Consider the following 8,991-nt stretch of genomic DNA (forward strand, 5'->3'; position numbering starts at 1 on the left):
AAGAGTACAGACCTCAAGAATTGCAGTTGGACATGCTCAAGTGCTTGAACTAGAATTTCCCTAGCTTTTTCTTCATTACCAGGAACCTAAGAATAAAATTAGGAAAGAGAGATATCAACCATAGCATGAAGTGCAAATAATAATAATAAAAAAATATCTATGACCAATAATGACATCAGCAGATGTCCAAGGGAAAATATAGATGAATATGATAAAAGATTTATTGGGAATATATCAAGAATGATAGAGAAAACACATGTTATATGAAGTAGCAAAACTACATGTATAAGAAAATATTTTTTTTTTTATAAGTGAAAAAGGAAAACTACATGTTATATTAGATTAGTGTTGGAATTATTGTAGACTTGTAGATGGTTGTAGGCTTGTAGCTCTAAGCCAGAGAAAAGTAGTGACAATGCAATGAATATTGCATCTGTAAGACAAGTTATTGCCATTTGCCTAGAGATCAGATAAATAGGCTATTGCCATTTGCCTAGAGGTCAGATAAACACACACACACTCTTGAAACATAACTTTTCAAAAGGGAATGTTGAAGAGATTAAAAACATACTTCAGAGGCATTGAACTCTGTAAGACTGGGTGTACCAGAGTGTTTGGGTAGCATATTGCAAACCATATAAACTTCAACTTCATGTCCCAACAACATCCACATCAAGAATCATTACAGATTCTTAGAAGTATTCAAGAAAATTTAAAAACATGTAGCCTCAAGTATAATTTTAGATAGACCCTCACCTTGGAGTTCAGGAAAATTTAAGATGGATATCTTCAATAATATTTGCACTTTATTTCCTTGATGAAAGTAAACAAGATAACTAGTTCAGTTAATGTCAATGGATGAGCACTAAGCAAGTGATATTGTTGCATAACGCAGTTGCCTCCTGCCTAAATGCCTCTTGCCTAGCTACCTCGTTCTTCACATTATAAAGAGAGATATCAGTTAAATGCATGCTGCACATCAAAAGATTTGCATTCCACACACTGCCATGGCCACATGATTGATACAATCCACAAAAAGCATTTCACACACTGCAACCATAGAATCAAAGACAAAGCAAGGTCCAGTGGATGATCACTAAGTGAGATTGTTGCATGACGCAATTGAGGCAATAAACAAAAAAGAAATTCTTCAAATATGTAAAGATAAAAATACCGTGCAACTTTCGGACCTTATTGATGTATTTAAAGCTTCAAAATTATAAAGGCAACCCTTCTAAGTGAAATGCAATAAAAACACCATGCCTTTGCCTTCCTGGATTATGCACTGATCAGAGTCCAACCACATATGGAAGCAAAGTACATCATGTTGCTTTCTTTCTAAGTGATGTATAGGGCTAATTCAGTCAAACCAAGCAGAGTTATAATTGAGAGTTTATGGATTTCTATATTTAATCTATACTATTTACATACTCAAACATTAAGGACACCTAAAGCCAAAGATTAAACATTAAATCTGTCTAAATGCATACCATCCACTCCATTGCAATCCAAACCAACACATACATGAGATTTGCCCATACAATTTATACACATACACCACACATTCACAAACCTTTATAAGTTACAATTCATGGCTCCATAAGACCACAACCATATATCACTTCAATAATTAGGTACTAGCTCACATCATGTCACTCCAATCTTTCATATACACAACTTAAACTCATAAAACATACTAATATACTTGCTGCCCATGTACACAAATATACATATTCTATCTATTTAAGACTTGAGCTCCACACAAATCCATTACACAATCAAATAGTCATATAAAATTTATATTACATCCAATATGTATAAAAATCAATCCACCCAACCTTTACAAACATTTTACTCAATTTACAAGCCTCTTGGTAATACATACATATTCCTAAGTTACCATCCAATACAAACACACAATCCATAACAAGTCTCCAATCAATACATCACTTCCTTATTGTTTATTGAAACCAACACGTTCAGTATATAAAATCTGTCCCTATCATTTATACACCAACTTAAACACAATCACAACATTGTGCAAGCTTCATTCATACAATACATTCAATGTACAAAAATCTATCCAGCCACTAATATCAACATACAAATGGTATTTCAAGTTTCATACACCAACAACATTCCCAACACTTCATATGGCATCTGACTATTTCACAAACTACATAATCATCCCCTCACTTCACATAGCATGACACATAACAATTACACATTTATCACATCTTCTCAATTATCACAATCAATACATTCAATATATATACACACTTAGAGTTAGTCTACATACAATCTCTAAAAAGGGAATGTTCATGCAATCCCATACAGTTATGTTTAAAAAAAAATTAAAATTATAATAATATTCTTTTTAAAATGATGATTTTTTCCCTTTTACCCCATTCATCAATGAGACTGCACACATAGTCCTCCACTCAAGACTGCAAATAAAATTTGTCATACAATTATACCCATACTATCAATTTCTTGCACATATAAACTCAATATCCAACAACCTACCAATTTACAAAATTTTGCTAGCTCAACTACAAACTTCCTTAGTTTATGGAATCAACACCATATCATGCAACTACACACACATATAATTAAACTCATTATCCATTTAAACTCAATATACAACAAAACAATACGAAAGAAACATACAAAACCCATGGCCGGTTCAAACTCCACGCACAACAAACCAACAGAACTCCCTACTTCACAATCTCCATGCTTCACCTATAACTCCAATTCAATCTCAACCACACTTCACTTCTTCTAATTCTATCACAATCGACACAGTCAATATATATAAAAAATCTGTCCAATTCAACACAATATTATTTTAACTTCACAACATAATATTTTCTAAAGGGTTAATTAAACTTTGCCCTCTCGAACTTTCACTCAACTCACAATGTGCCTACGTAACTAATAATTGCATCAAAGTGGACCCTCAACTTTCAAAACTTTCCAATCCCCCCTTCCGTATACCAGCAGCATCAAATCTAAGGAAAATGCACTGCACGTGCTGTTTATGTGCATAACATTCATTTCAAATATGTAATTTTCATCTAATTTATTAACATTGACCATATAAAATATAAAATAATATATGTTATCAATTAAAAATAAATCATAAATCATTAAATAATTTTTTTTATTAATTTATATATAGTTCATGAATATCAAATAATTTCATTATGTACATAGATTATTCATACTTGCTTTCAACTTAGGTATAAAATAATTTTATATATGGTTAATGATTAATGATTATTATTAATTGATAGCATAAATTATTTTATATTTTATATGTTCAATGATAATAAATTATATGAAAATTACATATTTACAGTGAATTTTCGTTAGATTTGACGCTACTGGTAGACAGAATGGGGGGATTGGGAAGTTTTGAAAATTCGAGGGTCTACTTTGATGCAATTATTAGTTTTTGAGGCACATTCTAATTGAATGAAAGTTCGAGGGGGTAAAATGTAATTAACCATTTTTCTAAATATAAGGGATAGAAACTATATCGTAAATCAAAGGGATGTCGTGTAGGGGTTCTTGGTGGACTTGCACAGTTGAGACAAAAGACAGGTTTGGTGCACGACCATGTCGAGACTTGGTGGCTCACGGTGGTGTTTAAAATAAAGGATGTGGTGGTTGAGGTCTTGAACTGCCATGGATGTAGACACTGACAGAGGGGCTGGGTGGTTTTCGACGATGGTTCACAGTTAAGCAAGGGCTATTTGGAGGAGTGTCACGGGGTTCTCCACTGGGTGCAATGATTATGGTCATGGTGAAGGAGATGGTGGGGGGGGGGGGATTGAAGGCTTGAGGTGTCGGTGTCGGTTCTAGGCAGCAGCGGCGTCGGCGTCGGGCGTGAAGGAATGGTTGCGGCGGCACTCTATGACTAGAGAGATCGGGAGGGAAAGGGAGAAATCTAGAGAGAGCAATTTGAGAGTGAGGAGGTTGTGGTTGGTGGTGGCCTAGTGGCACACGGCACAGGGATGGTGGCCGAGGGAGAAAACAGAGATGGAAACAGAGACAAAAAGAGGGGTTGGGCGGTGTTCGATGGTGAGTACATGGAGGGTGGTTGTGTTAGGAACCCCGGTCTTGTCCCTAACACTAAGGATCATAAGCTCGCCTTAGTGTGAATGATGACCGAGTGACATTGCCAACTTGCTTGGCTTTCAACAAAGGGATGGTGTTTGGGTGATGGAATGATGGAGATGATGATGAACTTGGGTAGGCTAAGTGTTTAGGGAAGACAAATCAATGTGGGCGGCTAGAGACTTGTTCTTGAGTGAGGCGCCAAGATGATGAGACTGTGATTGAGTGCATGAGATGAGGCTAGGATTACAGGTTGGAGGCAACTAGGGTTGCCGTGGACTATGAGAATGAACTAGGGTTGACGTGATCTTTGAAGATTGGCTTAGGATTATGGGTGTTTGATGCAATGTGGATGACTTGAGGGTTGCCCTTGATGTTGGGGCCTCTTGGTTGCCCTTGATAGTGGGGCCTCTTGGATGATGATTAGGGTTGGTATGGTGAAGTGTAGCTAGGGTTTTGTGTGGTGGCTAAGGGTGATTTCGAGATTGGGAAGAGATGGACTAGGGTTGGAGTCTTGGATGAGAGGCTATGGTTTGAGAATGATGTGGATGAGAGAGGCTAGGGTTGGCCGACTTTGGGGTTGGATAACCATTAATTTTATGGTGGTTTGATTTTGACAAGAGGATGGAGTCTTTAGTTGACTAGGTCTATGGAAGGAGTTGAGAGATTTAGGGATTGAATTTAGGAGATGAGATGAAGTTTGAATGAGTCAATGGTTGCTCCTTGACTTTAGGAATTGGCTAGGATAAGATAAGGAAGTTAGGGTTTGGATTTGAATATGATAAGATGATGGAGTCTTTGGTTGACTAGGTCTATGGAAGGAGTTGAGAGATTTAAGGAATTGGATGAGTGATTGGAGGGATTGAGTGATTCTAGGGAAGTTCTTAGAATCAAAGGATTGGCATGGGATGAGTCAACTTTTGTTGAATTAAGAAAGTTATCAAATAGGTCTCTTGATGGACGGCTAGGGTTTGTGTGAGTGGATGGAGGCAAGACTCCTAAAAGGAATGAATTATTTTCTAGAGATTTGAGGTAGACGGCTAGGGTTTTATGGATGGAAGATTTTGGTGTGGCCGAATATGTAAGTGGAGTATATGGACTAGGGTTTTATGGATATGAAAATATTTATGGACAAGCTACTTATGGTAAGTATGACTCACGGCTAGGGCAAGTTGGATGATGGGAAGTGGTAATTTCGGCTTGGTCAATGAATATGATGGATGAAAAGGTAATTATGGGATGTGGCCAATTATGGAAGGTAGGGCAACACTAGGGTTGGTTGAGTAGTGTATGTGGGAAATATGACTAGGGTTTCACGAATTGCAAGGTAATGATTCTCTACTAAGGATTCACGAATTGCACCCAAGTAGCCCAAGTGCCTAGCACCGAAAAGGTGATCTCAAAAACAAGTCTACATACTTAGAAAATTTGTCAAAGGTTCAAAAGATGTAAACTAAATACCTAAAGTCCTATTTATAGAGAATACAAAGTGGAAACCCTAATAGGTCTCTTGATAAATAAAAATAAATCAAATAAATCAATTAACAAATGATAGTGGTGTGGAACTCATGGTGGCCAACGGCATTGGCCCTTGGTGGCCTTGGCTAGCCCATGCATGCCTAGGACCATGTCTAAGGGGGGTTTTTTATGGAGCCTTGACATGCTGGCCATGTGTGAGCCTTGCGGTGGCTGCTGTTCATGGTGGCTCCATGGCTATTGACAGTGGTCGGTGCGAGAGAAAGGAGGGAGAGGGTGGAAGGCACAGGCTCGACACGATGGCGTAATGGGAGGGGGGAGGAAAAAAATAAGAGAAGAGAAGTGGGGGAAATTAGGGTTTTGGGAAATTAGATCTTAGCCCCACATTTGGGGTTGATTTAAGTCCAAGAGTGGAGATAAATCCTATTGGATTTAAATCTAACTGAAATAAAAGATTAATAGAAAATAAGGAGTAGAAATAATCGCAAGGAAAATACACTAAGTTTTAAAACCAAACTTTTTATTTTTTATTCAAATAATATTCTTCATCATAAAATAAAATGATGAGCTTTTATAACTATTTCTAAGAGAAATAAGTTCATATAAATAAATAGAGTTTTTGACAAAAATAAAATAATTAATCTTAGTAATTATTTCCAAGAGAATAAAATCATTTAAATCATAAATAAAATAATTAATCTTAGTAAATATTTCCAAGAGAAGAAAATCATTTAAATAAAATGAATTTGTAAAACTATATTAATTTCGGGACTCCAAAATTTAGAAAGTCTTACTTAAAAATTAATTTTGGTCCAATAACACTAAAAATACCCCCGTTTAAAATAATTTTGGGCTTTTAAAATATTTGACTCAATTTAAAAATCACCCGCACGATTTAAAAATAAAGATTTGAGATTTAAAATTTATAGGCAAGACTCGTAACCAATCGAGATGAAAAATGAGCGGTTGGTCATAGCAGCAATGAGCATGGGCAACATAAAATATGAGAGAGAGAGAGAGAGAGAGAGTATCGGGGCTAGGGAAGAAAGAAACTTGAAGAAAAAGTGCTGATACTTATCTTCAAACTATTTGTCGCGATTCATTCTTGTAGCAACATCTAATAAAGTTGGGATTTATGCTCTTTTCTGGCCGACTTTTTTTTTGTCACTGCAAAAAGCCATTTTTACTAGCAGATTTTTTATCGTTGATTATGATCTCACTGCAACAACCCGATTCATTTTCTACAAACATTCTTTCTGTGATCATCCTTGTATTTTCCACTATGGTGTGCTTTGGGGGAAAAACAAATCATGGGAAAATGTCAAATTTATTGTAGTGATTAAACCATTTATCTCTTATTTTCTAACTTTTTCTTTCTCATTTTTCAAGACCCAATAAAAAAAATCTTAACTCAAATCATTACACTATTATTCACAAAATTCTAAGATATTCAGATGTCCAAACGAACCCTACGTGCATAATGTCGTTTGAAAAATTCACTTAAGCAATTATAAATATTGCAGAACTTATTTTATGTGTTTCTTTCCATTGATTGTCCGGCTACTAGACCCATTACTCCACATATTTATGGAATCTTAATCATTTCCAATGTTGTACATCTCAAATTACATGTAAAGGATCTTAGATTTCTCACTTCAAATCCAAAAAAAGGGGGAAGAAAACAAAACGAAAAAGCCATTTCAAGATAAGGCAAATGTATTAGAATCCGTTAACATCCTTTTTACAATCCAGAACTTAGTATGCTGATTCTGAAAAGGCCATGGGACCAGAAAATGAACATCTCTTTCTCAAAAAGATTGCCATGGGATGGGAATAAGAACCAAGAATATGAGATTTTGTGCCAAGAAAATGGTAAATGCAGCTATAATATTGACTATATGTGGACACTAATACAAATAGATCAAACTGATTTTTTATTATTTATATTATTGCAATATGATGATTGAAAATGCATGAATTGGATAAATAAGGAATTACAAGATATTTCTTTTTCATTTTTTAAAATGAAAATACTTTTCATATTAAAAAATTGAAAGATAGTTGTTAAACATGATATTCAAATGGAGTGTACCGTAATATATATTCTTTGCTTTGTTGAACATGGCCAAAAAAAAAAAAAAAACCATTAACTTGTTATTGACTCAATTTAAAGGCTGTCAACGTGACATCTATAGTGGTGAAATTGTTACATATTTTTTTTTAGAAGTACTATCTATAGTCACAAATAGATCTCACGAAATTACTAAATTAATAAACTGATACTACTTTGATGCGTTAATTCTATTTTATAATAAAAATAATTGTACAATCTAACGCACTACATCAAATTACTTTAGTTTGTAAAGTTAATTTCGTAAGATCTTTTTATAACTAAAGTATTTATATAAATGATATATACATATCACCTCGCGCAAGTATTTTATAGAGAATTATACTCCATGAAAAAGTATGAAAAATTTACCTTTTTATGGTGAAGTGTGTGTGTGTATATATATATATATATATATATATATATATATATATATTATAAAAAGCTTGCATAAGGTTTGTGTATTTAGAATTTGTCCCTAACATTACTAGAAGATTATATTCCTAACCTGAAAGCTGCTTTTTTGGAAGTAAAAATTTGGGGCAATCAACATAGATATATAGAAAAGTGATTTCGAAGACTGATGTGAAAGTGGGCATTTGGTGGGTTGATGCATGGTGGGGTTAGGGTAAGAACCTCCAATTAATGGGAAGAGTAATAATGCTAGAAATAAGTCATTATAACAGTGTACATTTTGTATTTATTGTGTGGTTATTTCTAGTTGATTATTTTCAACACTCACTTGGAGAGATGGGTGGTCTAGATGATGCTACATCATATATGTAAAATAAATACTCATAATAATAACTTCAATCTATATTTATTGTAATAGAAATAACATTAATATTTTTCCCAGAAGACAAAACTAATAAGTTTTGACAATGTATTTTTTGGAAAATGATGCATCATCCACTTAGACAAATGGGTTTAGGTGTGCTTGGGGAGATGGACCGGTGTTTTTGAAATCGAGACAAGACACCAGCAATGAATATAGTTGAAATTAAGGGAAATAGGCAATTTCAGAAAATGGTCAATTTATTATTATTTTACAACTTTATTTTATAATTTTGTAATATTAAAAATTATTTCTAAAAAAGTGACATGATTATATCAATTACTGAAAATAAATTGTAAAATAATTATAAAAAGAATAATTATAAAAAAGAATTGTAAGGGTATCTTACCTTCACAATAATTTTATTTTTGTTGTGATATATTGACTCATGTTTGGATAGTGAGATGACATGAGATAATTTAGATGAAAATTAAATAAAATATAA

The sequence above is a fragment of the Juglans regia genome, chromosome 9 (assembly GCF_001411555.2).
Source record: "Juglans regia cultivar Chandler chromosome 9, Walnut 2.0, whole genome shotgun sequence".
In the NCBI taxonomy this organism is placed as follows: domain Eukaryota; kingdom Viridiplantae; phylum Streptophyta; class Magnoliopsida; order Fagales; family Juglandaceae; genus Juglans; species Juglans regia.